The sequence below is a fragment of the Lepidochelys kempii genome, chromosome 6, assembly GCF_965140265.1.
Source record: "Lepidochelys kempii isolate rLepKem1 chromosome 6, rLepKem1.hap2, whole genome shotgun sequence".
Classification (NCBI taxonomy): Eukaryota; Metazoa; Chordata; order Testudines; family Cheloniidae; genus Lepidochelys; species Lepidochelys kempii.
The window spans coordinates 96,060,026-96,084,351 of record NC_133261.1 but is presented as its reverse complement, the minus strand read 5'-3'; the positions used below and the strand labels follow the sequence as shown (position 1 = coordinate 96,084,351).

Here is a 24,326-nt window from a genome sequence, read left to right as displayed (position 1 = left end):
AAAAATATAGACATCTTTCTGATTAGTACTGTTATATTGAATTAAGCAGTCCATCCCTTGCTCACTACTTGAAAACATATACCACCTTCCAGTTCTCATTTATAGGGCCCTACCAAATTCACAGTCTATTCTGGTCAATTTCACAGACATAGGATTTTAAAAATAGTAAATCTCATGATTTCAGCTATTTAAATCTGAAATTTCACAGTGTTGTAATTGTAGGGGTCCTGACCCAAAAAGTAGTGGGGGGGGGGTCGTCGCAAGGTTATTTAGTGGGGGTTGTGGTACTGCTACCCTTACTTCTGCACTGCTGCTGGTAGCGGCACTGCCTTCAGAACTGGGTGGCCAGAGAGCAGCAGCTGCTGGCTGGGAGCCCTGTTTTGAAGGCAGAGCCACTGCCAGCAGCAACACAGAAGTAAGGATGGCATTGTATGTTACTGACACCTTTACTTCTGCACTGCTGTCTGCAGAGCTGGGCCCTCAGTCAGCAGTCACCACTCTCCAGCCACCCAGCTCTGAAGACAGTGCAGAAGTAAGGATGGCAATATCACAATGCCCCCTTAAATAACCTTGTGACCTCTCTGCAACTCCCTTTTGGGTCAGAAACTCCAATTTGAGAAATTCTGGTCTCCCCCATGAAATTGGTACAGTATATGGTAAAAGCACGCAGAAGTCCAGAATTCACGGGGGGAGACCAGATTTCATGATCCGTGACGCGTTTTTCATGGCTGTGGATTTGGTTGGGCCCTATTCATTCATGTTTTAAGACTACAAAACTAGGTTACTGCATCAAAGGCCACATTACGTTTTTTTGGCAGGGTCAAACCCAGTGCCAAGAGAATGGATTGAATACATGGCAGGCTGTACAGCCCCATCATTAAGTAATGACATTTACACAGACAAGATGTCTAATTCTTACATTTCAGAGAAAAAATGTTTTTATCAGAAAAACCAGATAACGTCTGGAATAAAAACAAATGTACAAGGATGGTGGACTCAATGGAAAAATCTTTGCCTTCTACACCTCCTCCTAGACAGCTCTCTGCTTACAGAGTTTCTGCTAGTAAGAAAGACTAACTTTTAATTGTCATTTGTGCTACATGCAATAGGTAGCCTTTCTCCATATATTTTAATCAAAAATACACCTCTCTGCCTCTAATTAGAAAGCAATCTGGGGCTTTGACCGGGGTCCCAGTGGGGACCAGCTGAGGTCACTCAATTAGTGTGAACTGCAAAGAATGGGGCAGACAATCCCCAAAGCTGGTGGATATTTCAATACTTAGATTTACCAAGTCAGCACAAAATAGCTTCTTTATTACCTCACTGGTTGCCCAGAAACCAACAATACAGTTCCCTTAAAGTAACCCAGCCTCAGGCCTACATCCAGGTACCCTAGTCAAATATGATGAATATTTCTGAAAATCTTATTTCATCATATAAAAGAAAAGGTTCTACCAATCCCAAAGGATCGGACACATTACATCCCAGGTTAATGAATATTCCAGATCTTACCTAAATACATGTTTGCAGCCAATTATTATTAACAAAACTAAAATTTATTAAAAAAGAAAAGAGAGAGTATGGTTAAAAGAGCAATGTATATACAGACATGAGTTCAATTCTTGAGCTTTTGATACCTAGAGTTGGTGAGCTTTGTAGTTGCAAAGAATTCTTTTAGAACTTAGTCCATAGGTTATGGTCCAATGTCCAATATCATATTCAGGGTGTTTCCAGCTGAACTGGGACCTCAATCTTGCAACTTAACTTCCCCTGATGAAGCTTAAGCAGATATGAGATAAAAAGGATTGGGACCCAAGAATCTTTTATACAATTCAGGCCTTCTTTGACAGGTTGGAGTGCCTCGGGGAACAATAGGTAATTAGAGCAACTTTGAAGTAGGTTCATCACCAGGACTTAGCTACATGAATTAACATAAGGCAATTGCCTGTTCCTCCACCATTCACAGATGATTTCCTATACATTTCAAAGAGAGATGAATATAGCAATATCCCATGTTTACAGTTCATTTAAATGCTAGGATGTTCTTTTTAGCTCTGAATTATCAGCATACAGCATAGACAGAGACTGTTGATTACATTGTTGACCACTACCCATATATATGTAAATACACAAAAACACAAACATTATCTTCCCAGGTGTCTTTGAATTTGAGTCATTCATTCTGCAGGATGTTTAACCCTTTCTGGTCATGCATCACAGGGGCCACTAATAGTGTCTGTGGCTTACAGCAGTACACTAAGGAAGGGAATATTCTTGCAGCAATGAAACCCAAAATGAGAACCAGGACAATAGCCTTTCTAAAGTATGAAGCAATAATGTAACCTTAAAGGTTTCCTGTGACTCAGTACTGAAGCAAGGCCCTGACCCTAGTTATAATGTTTGCTCATTAACTTATTAGCCCTTAATTATCTATTCCAATTAGTACAATTAATACACTTATGCTTTGTGTTATTTTGAAATCATTCAATTTTGGTTTATGCTATTGTGATGGACTAGTCCATCAGTGACACTGATAGCTAATTAACTAGTTTAGTGGGGGCCAGGAGTCAAGTATCAAGGGACAAGTCTACTAAGCTCAAAGTGTGCAGAGCTCTGACAATCAGCTGAGTACCGATCTCATCCCCTCCCCATCATTGTCCTTCAGTGTTGAGGAGATAAATAAGGCTCTTTCACTCACAAAAACCAAGAAAGCTGCAGGATGTGCTAATGTCTTTCCAGAATTTCTTTAAAATCTCAAGACCAAGGAATGGAAATGGCTGGCAGCACTGATTTCCAATATCCATTCCTCAGGGCTTGTCCCAAGAAGCTGAGACAAGACTATGGTTATTGCAATTGCTAAAACGGGATGCCAACCACTAATTCTTCATTTACCAGTCCATATTACTCCTCTGCGTGTCAAACACGCTCCTGGAGAGGATATTACTAGCAAGGATTATGTTGCTTGTAGAAGCAAAGTTATTGAATTAACAAGTGGATTTCTGACAAGTCTGAAGCTGCATCTTAGCCTTAAACACACACTGAGGTGGGGAATGTTCTTAAGATTTAAGAATGGGGCAACTTTCTTAGAACTATCTGCCACCTACAACACCATATGGAGGAACAGCCTCCTTTTGAAACCCAGCAATATTATCCCATGCAATACAACAATAAAACTCTGCTGAGACGTTCTGACCAATCACAAGTTTTGCATTTTCCACAGTGACCAGGTGAGCAGGCCATGCATTTTTAACTATAGCCTACCACAGAGATTAGTCCCAGCATGATTCTGTTTAATATCTAGAACTGCAATCATCTGCAAACATCATGGAAATTTGTCTGTACTAATGATATTGCTCTAACCACATAGGCACAGAATTTACCTACTATAGAACAAATCCTAACTAAGGACCTTTAAAATCATGGGAGAACATATATTATATTGGCAGCTAAAACAAAGCCCCACTATGACTGTCATGTCAGCATTTCATCTAAACAATCAAAAGGGTTGAGCAGAACTGCATGTGGGCTTTTGTGGTAAGCAGATAAGATAAGATCCCACCCCAAAATAGCTTGGTCTGACATTAGACTGAAGCCTCACATACCACCAACACCTGAAAAATATCCAAAACAAATATGCATATAAATCTCATTCAGAGATTGGGAGGAACTATGTGGGGAACCAGTGCAAAAACTCTACAAGACCTCTTCACTGGCCCTTGTCTACTCTCTGGCATAATACTGCTCATCAGTCGGGACACACAGCTCCTACACATCACTTGTACATTCTCAACACCATCATGTGGATCATTACAGGTACAATAAAACACCATAACCATGGCTTCCCATACTGGTGCACATCCACTCACCCCAAATTTGTTGTGATATGAAAATCCTTCAGGAGTTCCATCGTATTCAAAGACACAAGGATCTTCCAATATATGAAGACCTAAATAATACACCGAGACACCAACTGAAATCTAGAAAACCTTTTAGGCTCGCAGTGCAAGAACTCAAAAACATAGGGTTTTCCCTAAAAGATCAATGATGGGCAAGGTGGAAGGACAGCAACATCCCAAACACACACCTCAACGAGGACCTAACCAAAGAATCCAGTGGCTTTTCACTCCCATGAAAAGTATGACCCTCTCTGAATTGCATCCACACATCACATAGAAGACACACCAAGCTTCTTCATAAACGGGGACTGAGAAACGATCTTATACATGACTGTGTAAATTGACTTCAGACTAGGAAACACTTCAATCAATGTCCCAAGCAATCATATTCTGGTGGTATATCTGCATCTGCGCCACATCTCCTAAGTCAATTAGTAGGATGACTAACCTAAACTTGGATGTTGCTGTTTTTAAGACATACAAAAAGAATTAGTTTGGGGGCAGAGTAAAAATTATAAAGCTTACCCCAACATTCAGAATCAGTCTATCCTGAGCTTGGGAGAGACAGAGAATTGCTCAAGCTTTCACCAGGTTTGGGGCCAGGAAGGCATTTTCCCAGGTCAGATTGCCAGGGACCTTGGATTTTCTTCCACCTTCCATTGTAGGGGCTTCTGGCATTGGCAACACCTCAGCCTCTCCTTTTCTCTGTCTGTGGCAGGTTTTGTACCTCGTCAACCCCTTTGATTCTGGGAGGCGGGCGGGGGGGCTGAGGTTAACCCCACCTCCCGGCTTCTACGCTGGTTCTACAACCTCCCCGGTAGTCAGGGCTGTATGGCCCAATGGCCAGAGTCCCTCTAAATCTTCTTCCCCTAGTGGGAGAGTGCAGCCTAGTGGCCAGAGTCCCTGTAGTGCGCTCCTAAAGCAGCATGGCCCAATGGCCAGAGTCTCTTGAAACTCTCTTCCCCTGAGAGCAGGAGTTTGCCTGGGACTGGTAAGTATCCGAGTCTGTGTTTGTTTGCTTGCTGAGGAAGTATCCGAGCGTGTGTTTGCTGGGGGGGCAGTGTGAGAGCCTGAGTGAGTGTCTGATTGGCTGCTAGCCTGCAGGGGGCGGGCAGTAGGGTGTCTGTTTGTTTGCGACAGGGAAGCCTGGCCGTTTAAAAATAGCCAGAGCTTCGCGAACCAGCTGAGCAGCGGGGACAGCAGAGCAGCACACAGCAGGAGTTTGCCTGGGACTGGTAAGTATCCGAGTCTGTGTTTGTTTGCTTGCTGAGGAAGTATCCGAGCGTGTGTTTGCTAGGGGGGCAGTGTGAGAGCCTGAGTGAGTGTCTGATTGGCTGCTAGCCTGCAGGGGGCGGGCAGTAGGGTGTCTGTTTGTTTGCGACAGGGAAGCCTGGCCGTTTAAAAATAGCCAGAGCTTCGCGAACCAGCTGAGCAGCGGGGACAGCAGAGCAGCACACAGCAGGAGTTTGCCTGGGAGTTCGCCTGGAGGGAGCCCAGTGAGGCTTACGTCTTGCAAACTGCTCTGAGGAAGCTCACAGTAGGAAGGTGATATGGAAGGGGGGGGTTCAGCTGTTGTGACCTGCACTGAATGTGCCATGTTTGTCTTTCTTCCACAGGACAGAAGCGACTTTGTCTGTACAAAGTGCAAGCTGGTCTCCATATTGGAAGAGAAGATTGAAGGTCTGGAGCAACAGATAACAACCCTGCGTTGCATACGGGAAACTGAGGATTTCCTGGACGAAACTCAGGATAGGCTTCTAGGGGCACAAAGCTCTACAGATATAGAGCAGGTTGCACAGAGGAGCCAAGAGACCAGTGAAGAAGCTTGGCAACATGTGACCTCCAGAAGAGGTAAGCGGAATGTCCGGGTTCCAGTAACACAGACACAGGTAACTAACCGCTTTCATGTTCTCTCCACAGGTATCGTTGCGGAGAGTGGACCAGATGATATGTCTGGGGCGAGAAAGCAGAAGGAGACTCCGCTGGTTGGAAGGCATGAGATGCGCTGTCCTGAGGTTGGGGGTTCCACGACCACCACCCCCAAGAGGAGAAGGCGGGTGGTGGTGGTCGGGGACTCTCTCCTCCGGGGGACTGAGTCATCTATCTGCCGCCCTGACCGGGAAAACCGAGAAGTCTGCTGCTTGCCAGGGGCTAAGATTCGTGATGTGACGGAGAGACTGCCGAGACTCATCAAGCCCTCGGATCGCTACCCCTTCCTGCTTCTCCACGTGGGCACCAATGATACTGCCAAGAATGACCTTGAGCGGATCACTGCGGACTATGTGGCTCTAGGAAGAAGAATAAAGGAGTTGGAGGCGCAAGTGGTGTTCTCGTCCATCCTCCCCGTGGAAGGAAAAGGCCTAGGTAGGGAGCATCGAATCGTGGAAGTCAACGAATGGCTACGCAGATGGTGTCGGAGAGAAGGCTTTGGTTTCTTTGACCATGGGATGGTGTTCCATGAAGGAGGAGTGCTGGGTAGAGACGGGCTCCATCTTACGAAGAGAGGGAAGAGCATCTTTGCCAGCAGGCTGGCTAACCTAGTGAGGAGGGCTTTAAACTAGGTTCACCGGGGGAAGGAGACCAAAGCCCTGAGGTAAGTGGGAAAGCGGGATACCGGGAGGAAGCACAGGCAGGAATGTCTGTGAGGGGAGGGCTCCGGCCTCATACTGGCAATGAGGGGCGATCAACAGGTTATCTCAAGTGCTTATATACAAATGCATAAAGCCTTGGAAACAAGCAGGGAGAACTGGAGGTCCTGGTGATGTCAAGGAACTATGACGTGATCGGAATAACAGAGACTTGGTGGGATAACTCATATGACTGGAGTACTGTCATGGATGGTTATAAACTGTTCAGGAAGGACAGGCAGGGCAGAAAAGGTGGGGGAGTAGCACTGTATGTAAGGGAGCAGTATGACTGCTCAGAGCTCCGGTACGAAACTGCAGAAAAACCTGAGTGTCTCTGGATTAAGTTTAGAAGTGTGTGCAACAAGAGTGATGTAGTGGTGGGAGTCTGCTATCGACCACCGGACCAGGGGGATGAGGTGGATGAGGCTTTCTTCCGGCAGCTCACGGAAGCTACTAGATCGCATGCCCTGATTCTCATGGGTGACTTTAATTTTCCTGATATCTGCTGGGAGAGAAATACAGCGGTGCATAGACAATCCAGGAAGTTTTTGGAAAGCGTAGGGGACAATTTCCTGGCGCAAGTGCTAGAGGAGCCAACTAGGGGGGGTGCTTTTCTTGACCTGCTGCTCACAAACCGGGTAGAATTAGTGGGGGAAGCAAAAGTGGATGGGAATCTGGGAGGCAGTGACCATGAGTTGGTTGAGTTCAGGATCCTGACGCAGGGAACAAAGGTAAGCAGCAGGATACGGACCCTGGACTTCAGGAAAGCAGACTTCGACTCCCTCAGGGAACGGATGGCCAGGATCCCCTGGGGGACTAACTTGAAGGGGAAAGGAGTCCAGGAGAGCTGGCTGTATTTCAAGGAATCCCTGTTGAGGTTACAGGGACAAACCATCCCGATGAGTCGAAAGAATAGTAAATATGGCAGGCGACCAACTTGGCTTAATGGTGAAATCCTAGCGGATCTTAAACATAAAAAAGAAGCTTACAAGAAGTGGAAGGTTGGACATATGACCAGGGAAGAGTATAAAAATATTGCTCGGGCATGTAGGAATGTTATCAGGAGGGCCAAATCGCACCTGGAGCTGCAGCTAGCCAGAGATGTCAAGAGTAACAAGAAGGGTTTCTTCAGGTATGTTGGCAACAAGAAGAAAGCCAAGGAATGTGTGGGCCCCTTACTGAATGAGGGAGGCAACCTAGTGACAGAGGATGTGGAAAAAGCTAATGTACTCAATGCTTTTTTTGCCTCTGTTTTCACTAACAAGGTCAGCTCCCAGACTGCTGCGCTGGGCATCACAAAATGCGGAAGAGATGGCCAGCCCTCTGTGGAGATAGAGGCGGTTAGGGACTATTTAGAAAAGCTGGACGTGCACAAGTCCATGGGGCCGGACGAGTTGCATCCGAGAGTGCTGAAGGAATTGGCGGCTGTGATTGCAGAGCCACTGGCCATTATCTTTGAAAACTCGTGGCGAACCGGGGAAGTCCCGGATGACTGGAAAAAGGCTAATGTAGTGCCAATCTTTAAAAAAGGGAAGAAGGAAGATCCTGGGAACTACAGGCCAGTCAGCCTCACCTCAGTCCCTGGAAAAATCATGGAGCAGGTCCTCAAAGAATCAATCCTGAAGCACTTGCATGAGAGGAAAGTGATCAGGAACAGCCAGCATGGATTCACCAAGGGAAGGTCATGCCTGACTAATCTAATCGCCTTTTATGATGAGATTACTGGTTCTGTGGATGAAGGGAAAGCAGTGGATGTATTGTTTCTTGACTTTAGCAAAGCTTTTGACACGGTCTCCCATAGTATTCTTGTCAGCAAGTTAAGGAAGTATGGGCTGGATGAATGCACTATAAGGTGGGTAGAAAGCTGGCTAAATTGTCGGGCTCAACGGGTAGTGATCAATGGCTCCATGTCTAGTTGGCAGCCGGTATCAAGTGGAGTGCCCCAAGGGTCGGTCCTGGGGCCGGTTTTATTCAATATCTTCATAAATGATCTGGAGGATGGTGTGGATTGCACTCTCAGCAAATTTGCGGATGATACTAAACTGGGAGGAGTGGTAGATACGCTGGAGGGGAGGGATAGGATACAGAAGGACCTAGACCAATTGGAAGATTGGGCCAAAAGGAATCTGATGAGGTTCAATAAAGATAAGTGCAGGGTCCTGCACTTAGGACGGAAGAACCCAATGCACAGCTACAGACTAGGGACCGAATGGCTAGGCAGCAGTTCTGCAGAAAAGGACCTAGGGGTGACAGTGGACGAGAAGCTGGATATGAGTCAGCAGTGTGCCCTTGTTGCCAAGAAGGCCAATGGCATTTTGGGATGTATAAGTAGGGGCATAGCGAGCAGATCGAGGGACGTGATCGTTCCCCTCTATTCGACATTGGTGAGGCCTCATCTGGAGTACTGTGTGCAGTTTTGGGCCCCACACTTCAAGAAGGATGTGGATAAATTGGAGAGAGTCCAGCGAAGGGCAACAAAAATGATTAGGGGTCTGGAACACATGAGTTATGAGGAGAGGCTGAGGGAGCTGGGATTGTTTAGCCTGCAGAAGAGAAGAATGAGGGGGGATTTGATAGCTGCTTTCAACTACCTGAAAGGGGGTTCCAAAGAGGATGGCTCTAGACTGTTCTCAATGGTAGCAGATGACAGAACGAGGAGTAATGGTCTCAAGTTGCAGTGGGGGAGGTTTAGATTGGATATTAGGAAAAACTTTTTCACTAAGAGGGTGGTGAAACACTGGAATGCGTTACCTAGGGAGGTGGTAGAATCTCCTTCCTTAGAGGTTTTTAAGGTCAGGCTTGACAAAGCCCTGGCTGGGATGATTTAACTGGGAATTGGTCCTGCTTCGAGCAGGGGGTTGGACTAGATGACCTTCTGGGGTCCCTTCCAACCCTGATATTCTATGATTCTATGATTCTATGATGGGATAGAGTGGCCTAGAGGCTGGAGTCTCTATAGTGCATTCCTAAAACAGTGTGGCCTGAGGGCCAGAGTCCCTCTAAGTCCTCTTCTCCTTGTAGGATAGAGCAGCCCAGTGGCCAGAGTTCATCTATCTCCTTTGAGGTAAGAGAGGGGTCGGTGAACTATGTCATCACAAAAAAAGGGGAGGGACCCCTGATAGGGGAGCCCAGGACCACCTGCCTTCACCAGGTTCCAACCCAGGGCCCTGTCATTGATGGCATTATCCACTCCGGGTCAGCAGGGAATCCTACCGCAACACGCTGCCCTCAGAGTGGTGGGAGATACCACTCCCTTCCCTTTCCTGAGTCACTTCTTACCAGTTCTCCAAACATAACCATCCCTGTGGCATCAGAGTCTTCAGGTTCCTCAGCCCCTGGTGCTCCCTGGGGTTCCCACAGCTGCCAGTCTCTGGTCTCGCTTCCTGGCCCCTCGGCTCCCTCCTGTACCAGTCACCACTGCTCCTGGGCTGGAGCCTCCACTGCGCATCCTCCTTCCTCAGCCACCAGCCCTGACTGAGCAGCTCTGCAGGCTTGTATACTTGACTCCCTATTGGAGCATGCCCAGTTCAGGGGCATGGCTTCCTCTGCCAGCAGAGAAGTGTTGACCCTCTCAGTCCCAGTGCGGGGCCAGTCCACCCCGTCACAGTGGCACACAATGTTTTAAACTCCTGAGGATTCTAATGATTTAGTGTAACCAAAATCACTGGGCTCAGAATAGGGGTATCTGAGTGAAATTTAATGCCCTAAGATATACAAAAGGTCAGACTAGATGATCTAATGTTCCCTTCTGGCCTTAAATTCTATTAAATCTATACAATTTCATCCAGTGAAAGAATGCATTAGATCTTCCTTACTTTGATTTGGATAATCAGGTTGCACACACTACTAAAATCAACTGGTCACATTTCAGAAATGCAGGACATTCTGAATGTTGGTTTTATTTATTCTTAGAGGATTTTTTTCATACTATTCTAGACTCTCTTACCAAACACATTTCTTTCACGTAGCACATTACACTTTAGCTCTGTGACCATTTGCCTCAGGTTTAAAGCAGGTGGAAGCTGGAGACAGAGGGAGAAATCCTGGCTCCAATACAGTCAGTGACAAAACTTCCACTGATTTCAATGGGACTAGGAATTGGTCACCCAGAGTATTCTCAGAAAGGGGCCTTCAATTTTGGAACTCACTTTCCCCATTGGCCCAACATACCTTGTTGACCTTCAGATCATGCTACAAGCTTATCTGCACTTCCAGGCCTTTCCAGAAGTGAAAGTAGAGGTAAATGGATGCCAGATGATGATTGAGAGAGTTTTGGTTTTTAAATAGAGCTGTCTGAATAAATTGCAGTAAATAAATGGAAGAATTTTACCTCTCTGTTCAAATTATGTAGAAGCAAAATGGCAATTTTCTCAAATATATTTGCTGAACAACTTCTATCATTATTTCCTATTTTGTAGATTGTGAAGGTTCATTATCTGACATTTAAGCTGGTGATTAAACTTCTGAAATTTCCTGACTTTAGGAAGCTTGATCTCGCCACCTCAATACTGCATAAATGTTAGTTCCTTGTGTAATCAATGCAGAGGGGAGGTAAGTCAATTTACTTACTGAATCTGTGCTCCAGAATTCCTCTCTCTGACTTAAGGTATTTGCACAGACCATGAATGCCCATCAATGCAAGAGACTAGAGCTGAATTTTCTATAGGAACCTTTTGAAATACTAACGGTAAAAGTTATAATAGGATTCTATTTCTTTCTCTTCTTAGGAATCCAGTGCCAGTCTTTATGATAAAACAGTTATGCACATACAATTAATAATTTCAAATTCTTTTTTATAACTAACACTCCAAAGATAGCAGTTACAATGCCCCCTAGCTTGACTAATATCACTAACTAGAGATTTGTTATTTTTCCTTTAAAATGAAGAATATAACACAGGGCCTAAATCACAAATACTGTGTGTATATATATATATATATATAAAGGAGTATTGTAAATACAGTGTATATATATATATATATATACACTGTATTTACAATATATACACACACTGTATATACACATATATATACACACACACTGTATTTACAATACTCCTTACAAAATCAATACAGGGACTGGGACTGCTGACAACTGGAGAGCTTCTGCTTTCATGTAGGCTCACACTGGGTATTATATTGACAATTAAATAAAACATTTAGTTGTACTACATAACTAGTTGTTTCAGCAGCCAAACTATTGAGCACATATACAACTTCAAATAAGAAAAAAAACCTTTACAATTACTGTAGCTGTTAGGTTCACATACTGTCTCTGGTTTAATGATGTAGTACACCTCCTGAAGACATTTGGTCTCCAGTCTGTTATTGCTCCTTTACGGTGTTTTCCCAAGCTCAATCCCACTGATTTCTGTAAAATTACAGGAAATTGTAATGAGATCCAACCTACACATCAGTCTGGGTTACCCCTGGCAGCTCTATTTACTAATTGGTAAAGGGTAACTGGCCTAGCAAGCCCTAATGCATATTTTTGCAAGTATAGCTTTTTGTAAAGTTGGGAATGCTTATATAATGCTACTAGTGTAGTCCCTGGTTACCAAATTATTGTCCCATATATTGATGGTTATAAGTCCAGTTCTGGTAAAGTTCTTTGTGACAGTCATGCTTGTTCTTTGTGACAGTCACTGTTGTGCATTCATTATGATAATGGTCTAGGTGCTTACTTTAGCTAGCAAATTATTGTCCCATATAGCAGTCCATTGAAAGTCAGTGTTTATCCTGATTTCACTTTTATACTTTGAAAGGCAATTTTTTGATTAATGTTCATGCAGCAGGCATTCTTGTGCTCTCTGTCTCTTGCTGGTCTTTCTGGGGGCTGGTTGTGGGGGACAGAGGGAAATGGGATTCTGCTGCTGGCAAAAGTATGCCTCTTAATCAAAAACTTAGTTAATTTTACTCTTGATTTTCTTCTGCTCCTGGAAGGTGACATTTGAAAACTTTTAATGGAGCAGGAATTCAACAATTTTTCATATTTCTTGGTAGAGAAAAATTTCTTGCTTCCCGAGTAGCTCACAACTGGCCACTCATTGATATACTGTTCAGTGACCAGTTCCCTATGTATCTCCTTTGCATATGTAACCAGGGTCTGAATGAGCTCTCCCCTGACATCTAGTAATGAGCTAGGGGAGAAGACTTCAGGAACTAACCTTGTTTGCATAAACACACCCACTCTGCCTAGGTGCTCAGCATGGTGGAGCTGCTTTTCCCAAATGATCACTTTTGGCTGGTGTTGGACTGCAAATCCCTTTGTTATTGGGTGCAGGGGTAATAAAGTGTCATCCTTGTGTGAATAAAGGTCAGCAGAACTGTGCTTAGCATGCCCTGATTGAGGTGACCAGACGTCCCAATATTATCGGGACAGTCCCGATTTTAACCCATTTGTCCCGCATCCTGACCACACATCGGTCGGGATGCCCTTTGTCCCGATATCGGGGACGGACCACTCACCATCACTGCCAAAGTCCCAGGGATGGCGTGGCAGCACTTCTTGGGGCAGCTCCCGGCTGCATGCACGCCTGCCAGCAGGAGCCTGCAGTGCAGGCAGCCCCTGGGCACAGAGGCGGAGGAGGTCTCTGCATGCTGCACTGGCTCCCTCCTGCCCAATCAGAGCTGCTGGGGTGGGGCTTGCAGGTGCCGGCAGCGGGCAGAAAGCCCTTCGCCACCCAACCCTATCCTAGGAGCCAGAGGGACCTGCTGGATGCTTCCTAGGAGCCGCCCCAGGTAAGCACCGCTGGGACTCCCCACCTTGCCCCCCGCCAGGTCCCGCTGGCTCTTAGGGTCATGGTGGGGGAGGCAGGGGGCTCTCTGCACACTGTCGGCACCTGCAAGCCCCACTCAGCAGCTCCGGCAGCTCCTATTGGCGCTTTTCCTGGCCAATGGGAACCACGGAGCTCATGCTTGTAGCAGGCACAGCACATGGAGAGTCTGGAGACCCCCGTCACCGCTCTGAGCCTAGGAGCCAGACACCTCCCAGTAGGGCTGGTGAGTGCAGCCAGGGAAGGGGGCAGGGTGTGATGGATTGAGTGTCTGGGAGGTGTGTGGGGTGCTGGGCTGTGAGGGTGTGGAGGGCGCTGGGCAGTGGGGGAGGTTTTTGTGTTTTGAGGTGCTAGGCAGTGTGGGCCTGTTGGGGGGTGCTGGGCAGTGGGGGAGATCTTTGTGTGTCAGAGCACTGGGGGTCTGTGTGGGGCATTGTTTAGTTGTGGTGGTGGGGCTGTGGGGAAGAGCACTCGGAGGGAGGGAGGAGAAACCTGTGCCCCTGGCCCTGTGGCTTCTGCTGGGGGCTGGAGCTGGAGCCATGAGTCCTTGAGTCCTTGTCCCGTGGCTTGTGGTACGGGCTGCAGCAGGGGCCGTACACCCCTCTTGCAGCTTCCTAGGGCTGTGCGCCCCCTCTCATGGCTCCAGTCGAGGCTGTGCACCTGTGACTCTCTTCCCCACCCCCGCCCCCCCGCTCGCCCAATGTGTCCTGATATTTCACTTTTGCAATCTGGTCACCCTAGGCTTCACACTCAACTGAACTGCATTCACTAAGCAAGGGGTAGTGGTGCCAAAGCCCAGTGAAGATGAGAGAGGGTGGGGACAGGTGTCTGTGTCTGGTAGTGTGGGCTCTGCCTCAGGGCCCTAGACATAATTTGACCCTCCCCCTCTCCACTATTTAAGGACAGAGCTGATTAAGTCTCAGTTAAGAGTCTTTTGTTGTGGGGATCAGCAGAGCTGAAATCACTAATAACCAAGTCTAAGTGCTAAGCCTTAGATCTGCCAATGGAACAGTGTCTCTGATGAAACTGTTCAGCCTGCACTTTCAGTAAGCCCTGGTCTACACTAGGACTTTAGGTCGAATTTAGCAGCGTTAAATCGATTTAAACCTGCACCCGTCCACACGATGAAGCCCTTTTTTTCGACTTAAAGGGCTCTTAAAATCGATTTCCTTACTCCACCCCTGACAAGTGGATTAGTGTTTAAATCGGCCTTGCCAGGTCAAATTTGGGGTACTGTGGACACAATTTGACGGTATTGGCCTCCGGGAGCTATCCCAGAGTGCTTCATTGTGACCGCTCTGGACAGCACTCTCAACTCAGATGCACTGGCCAGGTAGACAGGAAAAGAACCGCGAACTTTTGAATCTCATTTCCGGAGACTGTGGGAACTGTGGGATAGTTACCCACAGTGCAACACTCCGGAAGTCGACGCTTGCCTCGGTACTGTGGAAGCACTCCTCCGAGTTAATGCACTTAGAGCATTTTCTGTGGGGACACACACACTCGAATATATAAAAACGATTTCTAAAAAACTGACTTCTATAAATTCGACCTAATTTCATAGTGTAGACATACCCTAAGTCTTCCCCACTAACAGCTGAAATCACTGAGAGCTGTGTTAAGTGGCAGGACTACAAGACATCCTAGAGGCTGCAGTAGAGAGGGCAGTGATAGAGTAAATGACAACAAAGCAGCCAGCAGTGAACGATGGCGGAGCAGCAGCTGAGGCATTGCCTGATGCTTTCCCCTCCTTTCCCCACCCTGGCGTGGGAGGTGAACTCATCTGAACACACCTCTGAACTCTGGGTCATCACTGACAACAAGAACAACAACTGTGAGTAGGGTGAGATAGAAGGAGAGGGGGGTGGCGTGTTAAAGGGATATTTGTTTGGGAGACTTTCACACCACAAGGAGAGAGACTGAGGGAAAGGACACTGCCCAACATGCTCTGGCATGGATGTTTTGCTCATGGTTGCATGTTTTCAAATCATGCCTGTGGTGTTTTCCCAAATTAATGTTGGGTTTTCTTTTCCATACACAGACTCAGTGCTTGTGAGAGGGGAAGTATTGCTTCTTCAAAGCACCCAGGGGTAGTGTGTAGTTTTCCCAGATTACTGGGTGGAGGCTCGAGCTCTGTGTTATCAAAAGAAACCCCTAGATATTGAACCCAGCCCTTGTTGCTGACTACACCTGGTACAAGGGTTACAACATGCATAGATAGGATCCTCCCATTTGCCTGGAAAATTACTGCTTTTATCCATTCTGGTACTTTGTCTTTGATAAAAGTTCCTGAGACATTATTTCATCCCATCCTCCTTCATCTTCCTATTTTTTTATATAAAACAATTTTACTTGAATCTCTCTCTTCCAATGCCAGAAGTGAGAATGTATGCCCATGAGAAATAGTGAAGGAGTACTATATATTTTAATTTTGTAGTGACTTCGCTAGTGCTTTTTACGTAGCCTGTTGTAAAACTAGGCAAATAACTAGATGCGTTCATGTACTCCCTGGGAGACCTCTGTGTACCCCTGGTTGAGAACCACTGGTCTGGGGTAGCTAGCTTCCAGAGGCAATTGCAACCCACTCTGTATTAGTATGGCCTCCTGCAGTGAAGCGTTCTAGTGCTGGAGGGTCAGAGCAAGTTTCTCTCTCAGCTCCAGGAATGTCTACTTCCTCATGTAGAATTTCTGGAGCCACTGCTCATTATCCATATCTGCAGGATGGTGTGGTCCCATCACACTGTGCTTTTTCTCCTGCACCAGAAATACAGGTCTAGAGATGGAAAATGAACAGTAATAGTGGCATTCATTCATTATGTCCAGTCTGCCGTGAGTGAGCCCCCCTCCAAGTTTCGTCACCTTTTTCTCAAATTGTTCCTGAAATGCCATCCAGCATCTCATCAAACTTCTGCTCTGCTGCACAAGCTATTCACCTGCACACAGGAGCAGCTGACAACAGATCCATGACTCATCTCTGGGTTGGAATGGACAGAAACAAGCAGCATGCATAGCACAAATGTCTCAGAAAAAAAAAAGTATTTAAAATGTGGCAGTCTGAACGCCCTTCCAAATAGGGGTTTGAGAAGGATAGACAAGTTCTCCCACAACACACAACAAACAAAGTACTACCACAGCTCCATGTGGCAAGGATGTTCAGGACCATGGAATAAACACCCATAAATTCAAACACAAAACACTGTGTAATAAGAGTCAATGTGGATGCGAGTACACAGGGTCTAGCTTGCGTGCGGCTCTGCAGCATGTACTCTGACAATGGGCAGGGCTTAACTAACACATAGACGCATGCATGTGAGCCTGGACATAGGTACACGTCCAGTGCAGACATAGCCTCAGAGTGAAGTTTGTTTGAATCAGAATTCCACTTGACAGCAGTTGAAAAAACTCCTACTACTTGTATCAATGTGCCTAAACCTTTTTCTTCCCGTATACTATTATACTGCAGGTATTTGGGGAGTGTTATATCTTCCCTTAAAGTTTTTCTTGTCCAGTAGTTGCTATCCATTGCTCTGTATACTAAGTGCTTTATGCTTTTGTAACTGGTATTCTAGTGTCCTCAGCAATACCTTGAATAAAAGCTTAAGTGCTGGGTGCTGCTGCTGCCTGCCTCCCCATTCACTTAGGAGTTCTCTATCCCTGCCGGGACATTTTGCTGCTCCAAATTCTATGAACACTTAAGTGCTAGGCTGGATGTGAGTAGCAGAGTCTACCAAGAGGCATTGGATGGTAAAACTAAAGTAAGTCTCAAACTGATACAGCCTAAAAATTGTATCACCATTGTTACTGGCTATTATATTAATTGCCCTCAATCTATCCCATTGTACAGTAGTTCAAATTTTTAGTCCATCATTTTAGGTAGAACTCGTTTGAACTCTTTTTGAGGTCTTAAATGGGGTATTATGAATGTATATCTGTCTCAAAACAATCCAAGTAAACCTATGCCAACAAGAGATGGGAAGAGCAAAACATTCTTCCTTCTTCTTGGTTTACTTAATTAACTTTCACATTCCTAATTCTTTCATCAAGCAGGAGCTCACAACTTATTTCCATTTTTGTAACTAGACTTAAAAAAAGTTGTTTACTGTACAATTGTCTCATACTTCTTCTGCCAAAACAAAAAAGGGGAACGTCCATGAACCAGCAATGCAGATACAGGTAAGTAACCATTTGCATGTTCTCTCCACAGGTACTAATGCGGAGAGTGGACCAGATGATACGTCTGACGGAAGGGAGCAGAAGGAGACTCCGCCGACTGGAAGGCATGAGATGCACTGTCCTAGGGTTGGGGGTTCCATGACCACCGCTCCCAAAAGAAGGAGGTGGGTGGTGGTGGTCAGGGACTCTCTCCTCAGGGGAACTGAGTCATCTATCTGCCGCCCCGACTAGGAAAACTGAGAAGTCTGCTGCTTTCCAGGAGCTAAGATTTGCGATGTGATGGAGAGACTGCCGAGACTCATCAAGCCCTCGCATCGCTACCCCTTCCTGCTTCTCCAGGTGGGCACCAATGATCTTGCCAAGAATGACCTTGAGCGGATCACTGCAGACTACGTGGCTCTGGGAAGAAGGATAAAGGAGTTTGAGGCGCAAGTGGTGTTCTCGTCCATCCTCCCCGTGGAAGAAAAAGGCCTGGGTAGAGACCGTCGAATCGTGGAAGTCAACAAATGGCTATGCTGGTGGTGTCGGAGAGAAGGCTTTGGATTCTTTGACCATGGGATGGTGTTCCAAGAAGCAGGAGTGCTAAGCAGAGATGGGCTCCACCTAACGAAGAGAGAGAAGAGCATCTTTGAAAGCAGGCTGGCTAACCTAGTGAGGAGGGCTTTAAACTAGGTTCACCGGGGGAATGAGACCAAAGCCCTGAGGTAAGTGGGGAAGTGGGATACCGGGAGGAAGCACAAGCAGGAGCACGTGAGAGGGGAGGGCTCTTGCCTCATACTGAGAAAGAGGGGTGATCAGCGGGTTATCTCAAGTGCCTATACACAAATGCACGAAGCCTGGGAAACAAGCAGGGAGAACTGGAAGTCCTGGCAAAGTCAAGGAATTATGATGTGATTGGAATAACAGAGACTTGGTGGGATAACGCACATGACTGGAGTACTGTCATGGATGGATATAAGCTGTTTAGGAAGGACAGGCAGGGCAGAAAAAGTGGGGGAGTTGCACTATATGTAAGAGAGCAGTATGACTGCTCAGAGCTCAAGTATGAAACTGCAGAAAAAACCTGAGAGTCTCTGGATTAAGTTTAGAAGTGTGAGCAACAAGGGTGATGTCGTGGTGGGAGTCTATTATAAACCACTGGACCAGGGGGATGAGGTGGACGAGGCTTTCTTCCGGCAACTCGCAGAAGTTACTAGATTGCAGGCCCTGGTTTTCATGAGAGACTTCAATCACCCTGATATCTGCTGGGAGAGCAATAAAGCGGTGCACAGACAATCCAGGAAGTTTTTGGAAAATATAGGGGACAATTTCCTGGTGCAAGTGCTGGAGGAACCAACCAGGGGCAGAGCTCTTCTTGACCTGCTGCTCACAAACCGTGAAGAATTAGTAGGGGAAGCAAAAGTGGATGGGAACCTGGGAGGCAGTGACCATGAGATGGTCGAGTTCAGGATCCTGACACAAGGAAGAAAGGAAAGCAGCAGAGTATGGACTCTGGACTTCAGAAACTCCCTCAGGGAACTGATGGGCAAGATCCCCTGGGAGAATAACATGAGGGGGAAAAGAGTCCAGGAGAGCTGGCTGTATTTTAAAGAATCCTTATTGAGGTTACAGGGACAAACCATCCCAATGTGTAGAAAGAATAGTAAATATGGCAAGCGACCAGCTTGGCTTAACAGTGAAATCCTTGCTGACCTTAAATACAAAAAAGAAGCTTACAAGAAGTGGAAGATTGGACAAATGACCAGGGATGAGTATAAAAATATTGCTCATGCATGCAGGAGTGAAATCAGGAAGGCCAAATCACACCTGGAGTTGCAGCTAGCAAGAGATGTTAAGAGTAACAAGAAGTGTTTCTTCAGGTATGTTAGCAACAAGAAGAAAGTCAAGGAAAGTGTGGACCCCTTGCTGAATGAGGGAGGCAACCTAGTGACAGAGGATGTGGAAAAAGCTAATGTACTCAATGCTTTTTTTGCCTCTGTCTTCACGAACAAGGTCAGCTCCCAGACTACTGCACTGGGCAGCACAGCGTGGGGAGGAGGTGACCAGCCCTCTGTGAAGAAAGAAGTGGTTCAGGACTATTTAGAAAAGCTGGACATGCACAAGTCCTTGGGCCCAGATGCGTTGTATCTGAGAGTGCTAAAGGAGTTGGTGGATGTGATTGCAGAGCCATTGGCCATTATCTTTGAAAACTCATGGCGATCGGGGGAAGTCCCGGACGACTGGAAAAAGGCTAATGTAGTGCCCATCTTTAAAAAAGGGAAGAAGGAGGATCCTGGGAACTACAGGCCAGTCAGCCTCACCTCAGTCCCTGGAAAAATCACGGAGCAGGTCCTCAAGAAATCAATTCTGAAGCACTTAGAGGAGAGGAAAGTGATCAGGAACAGTCAGCATGGATTCACCAAGGGCAAGTCATGCCTGACTAATCTAATTGCCTTCTATGATGAGATAACTGGTTCTGTGGATGAAGGGAAAGCAGTGGAGGTGTTGTTCCTTGACTTTAGCAAAGCTTTTGACACTGTCTCCCACAGTATTCTTGCCAGCAAGTTAAAGTAGTATGGGCTGGACGAATGGACTATAAGGTGGATAGAAAGTTGGCTAGATTGTTGGGCTCAACGGGTACTGATCAATGGCTCCATATCTAGTTGGCAGCTGGTATCAAGTGGAGTGCCCCAAGGGTCGGTCCTGGGGCCGGTTTTGTTCAATATCTTCATAAATGATCTGGAGGATGGTGTGGATTGCATCCTCAGCAAGTTTGCAGATGACACTAAACTGGGAGGAGAGGTAGATACGCTGGAGGGTAGGGATAGGATACAGAGGGATCTAGACAAATTGGAGGATTGGGCCAAAAGAAAACTGATGAGGTTCAACAAGGACAAGTGCAGAGTCCTGCACTTAGGACGGAAGAATCCAATGCACCGCTACAGACTAGGGACCGAATGGCTAGGCAGCAGATCTGCAGAAAAGGACCTAGGGGTGACAGTGGACGAGAAGCTGGATATGAATCAACAGTGCGCCCTTGTTGCCAAGAAGACCAATGGGATTTTGGGCTGTATAAGTAGGGGCATAGCGAGCAGATCGAGGGACGTGATCATTCCCCTCTATTCGACATTGGTGAGGCCTCATCTGGAGTACCGTGTCCAGTTTTGGGCCCCACACTACAAGAAGGATGTGAAAAAATTGGAAAGAGTTCAGCGGAGGGCAACAAAAATGATTAGGGGACTGGAACACATGAGTTATGAGGAGAGGCTGAGGGAACTGGGGATGTTTAGTCTACGGAAGAGAAGAATGAGGGGGGATTTGATAGCAGCTTTCAACTACCTGAAAGGGGGTTCCAAAAAGGATGGCTCTAGACTGTTCTCAGTGGTATTAGATGACAGAACAAGGAGTAATGGTCTCAAGTTGCAGTGGGGGAGATTTAGGTTGGATATTAGGAAAAACTTTTTCACTAGGGGGGTGGTGAAACACTGGAATGCGTTACCTAGGGAGGTGGTGGAATCTCCTTCCTTAAAAGTTTTTAAGGTCAGGCTTGACAAAGCTCTGGCTGGGATGATTTAGTTGGGGATTGGTCCTGTTTTGAGCAGGGGGTTGGACTAGATGACCTTCTGGGGTCCCTTCCAACCCTGATATTCTATGATTCTGTAGGCTGAGAATAGCTATCGAGAACATAGGTATCACATTACAGCACAAATTTTACAAACCAGATTTTTTTGTTTCTTTAACTCTTGGGTGTAAAGTTAGTTAAAAATAGAGAGGCTAGGATGACAGAATCCAAGGTGGAAAAAGCCAAAGAGGCTGCCCACAGGAGACCTATGGAGGTAAAGGAAAAAGAATGGAAGCATGCTGAGGAGGAAAGGGAGGCTACCCTCAGCAGAGAATTGAAGGCAGCGAAAGAGGCAGAAAAAACCAAGAGACTGCCCACAGGAGAGCTATGGAGGCAAGGGAAAAAGAACTGGAGGAAAAGGAAAGAGGAAGCATGCACTGGAAATGGAGAAGGCAAAGGCTCAGCAGAATATACTAACAAACCCTAGCAATCCTTCTCCAGGTACCGCTTCACATCCGAGGAAGTTCCCCACCTACAAGGCAGGCAATGATACCGAGGCCTTCTTCGAGAACTTCAAAAAGGCCTGCCTTGGATACTGCATCTCTACAGACCAATACATGATAGAGCTGAGGCCGCAGCTCAGTGGACCCTTAGCTGAGGTGGCGGCTGAAATGCCTAAGGAACACAAGAACAAGCATGAACTGTTTAAAACCCAGGCAAGAGTCAGAATGGGGCTAATACCCGAGCATTCCCGTCGGCGATTCAGAGCCTTAAGGTGGAAACCAGACATGTCATTTACCCGACATGCCTACCACATTGTGAAACACTGGGATGCCTGGATATCAGGAGCAAGTGTTAAATCTCCAGAAGAGTTGCCCTTCCGAATGCAAATGGTGCAGTTCTTAGAGGGTGTTCCTGAGGAAATGGAAAGATACATTCTAGATGGGAAGCCCACAACTGTAATCAAGGCAGGGGAGATTGGAGCCAAATGGGTGGAGGTGGCAGAAAAGAAAAAAAACTAGTAGCAGTTGGGGTGAATATCAGAAGGGGCAAACAGGAACAAAACGGATGGAGAGAGGAACAATCCTGGTCGCAGTTGGAGTGGAGACCAGAAGGGACAACCTCTGACCTCACCCCACTACTGGGGACAGCCCAAGGCCCCAACTACACACCAAGGAACACTCCAGACACTTTATCATCCTGCCATACCATTCTCCAGCAACCCACCTCGCTCCAGTGACCCGTCAGCTGGACGATGTTTTAAATAATGAGCCGGGGTATGTAAAGGCCAACTGCCCCAAGAACCCCAAAAGATTACAGTTCATTGCCCCGGAATCACAGCAGAGGTCCTCAGGCCCAGATGCCTCCCAGATACCCTTGGAGCAGAGGGAAACTGTGAATGTGGGCAGGAAGAAGGTCACCGCGTGGAGGGACACTGGAGCACAAGTGTCAGCTATCCATGCTTCCTTAGTGGACCCCAATTTAATTGACTGAGAGATCCAAGTGATGATTCAACCCTTCAAGTCAAACTCTTTTGACTTGCCTACAGCCAAGTTGCCAGTCCAGTACAAGGACTGGTCAGGAATGTGGACTTTTGCAGTCTATGATGATTATCCCATCTCCATGCTTTTGGGGGGAAGACTTGGCCAATCGTGTGAAGCTTGCCAAGAGGGTGGGAATGGTGACCTGCAGCCAGGCTAAGCAAGCTGTCACACCTAGCTCTATTCTGGAAACTTCTACCAGGACCCGGTCAGAGGTGATGGAACCGGACCCCATGCCAACGTCAGCAACAGCAGTAGTGGATCCAGTCCCAGAGACCCAGACAGAGCCAGTTTGAGAACCAGAACTGGCGGAACAACCAGCACCAAAACCAGTGCCCGCACTGAATCCAGTGCTTTCAACCCCAACACCAGAGGGCCCCACCGAACCTGCACCACCAGCAGCAGATAACCTTACGCAAGAGGCTCAGCCGGAGCCTGAACCCCAACATAGTGCGCCAGCAGAGAGCAGTTCACAATCAACGGAAACAGCCCTATCACCTGCATCGCTTCCAGGGGGACCAAGCCTAGGTCCACAATCCAATGAGGAACTGATGTCTCCAGCATCAAGGGAACAGTTCCAGACTGAACAGGAAGCAGATGAAAGCCTCCAGAGAGCTTGGACGGCAGCACAGAGCAACCCACCGCCTCTCAGCTCTTCTAATCGATCCAGGTTTGTTGTAGAAAGAGCACTTTTATACAAGGAAACTCTTTCTGGTGGACACCAGGAAGACTGGCATCCTCAGACAGTTGGTAGTTCCAACTAAGTACCGGGTAAAGCTCTTGAGCTTAGCCCACAATCATCCTAGTGGCCATGCTGGGGTGAACAGGACCAAAGACCGTTTGGGAAGGTCATTCCACTGGGAGGGAATGGGCAAGGATGTTTCTACCTATGTCTGGACTTGTGAGGTATGCCAAAGAGTGGGAAAACCCTAAGACCAGGTCAAAGCCCCTCTCCAGCCACTCCCCATCATTGAGGTTCCATTTCAGCAAGTAGCTGTGGATATTCTGGGTCCTCTTCTGAAAAAGACACCCAGAGGAAAGCAGTACATACTGACTTTCATGGATTTTGCCACCCGATGGCCGGAAGCAGTAGCCCTAAGCAACACCAGGGCTAAAAGTGTGTCCCAGGCACTAACAGACATTTTTGCCAGGGTAGGTTGGCCCTCCAACATCCTCACAGATGCAGGAACTAATTTCCTGGTAGGAACTATGGAAAGCCTTTGGGAAGCTCATGGGCCTGAATCACTTGGTTGCCACCCCTTACCATCATCAAACAAATGGCCTGGTGGAGAAATTTAATGGAACTTTGGGGGCCATGATAAGTAAATTCATAAATGAGCACTCCAATGATTGGGACCTAGTGTTGCAGCAGTTGCTTTTTGCCTACAGAGCTGCACCACATCCCAGTTTAGGGTTTTCACCATTTGAACTTGTATGTGGCCGTGAGGTTACGGGGCCATTACAGTTGGTGAAGCAGCAATGGGAGGGGTTTACACCTTCTCCAGGAACTAACATTCTGGACTTTGCAACCAACCTACAAAACACGCTCCGAACCTCTTTAGCCCTTGCTAGAGAACCTACAGGATGTGCAAAAAGAGCAAAAAGCCTGGTATGATAAACATGCCAGAGAGCGTTCCTTCAAAGTAGGGGACCAGGTCATGGTCTTAAAGGTGCTCCAGGCCCATAAAATGGAAGCGTCGTGGGAAGGGCCATTCACGGTCCAAGAGCGCCTGGGAGCTGTTAATGATCTCATAGCATTCCCCACCTCCAACC

At 46.9% G+C, this 24,326-nt stretch overlaps 1 protein-coding gene across 1 annotated transcript in view; it reads right to left on the bottom strand.

Annotated features, from left to right (window-relative positions):
- Positions 1-24,326, bottom strand: part of TSHR (thyroid stimulating hormone receptor) — a 211,864-nt gene that overhangs the window by 133,218 nt on the left and 54,320 nt on the right. The gene's annotated exons all lie outside the window — the stretch shown is intronic.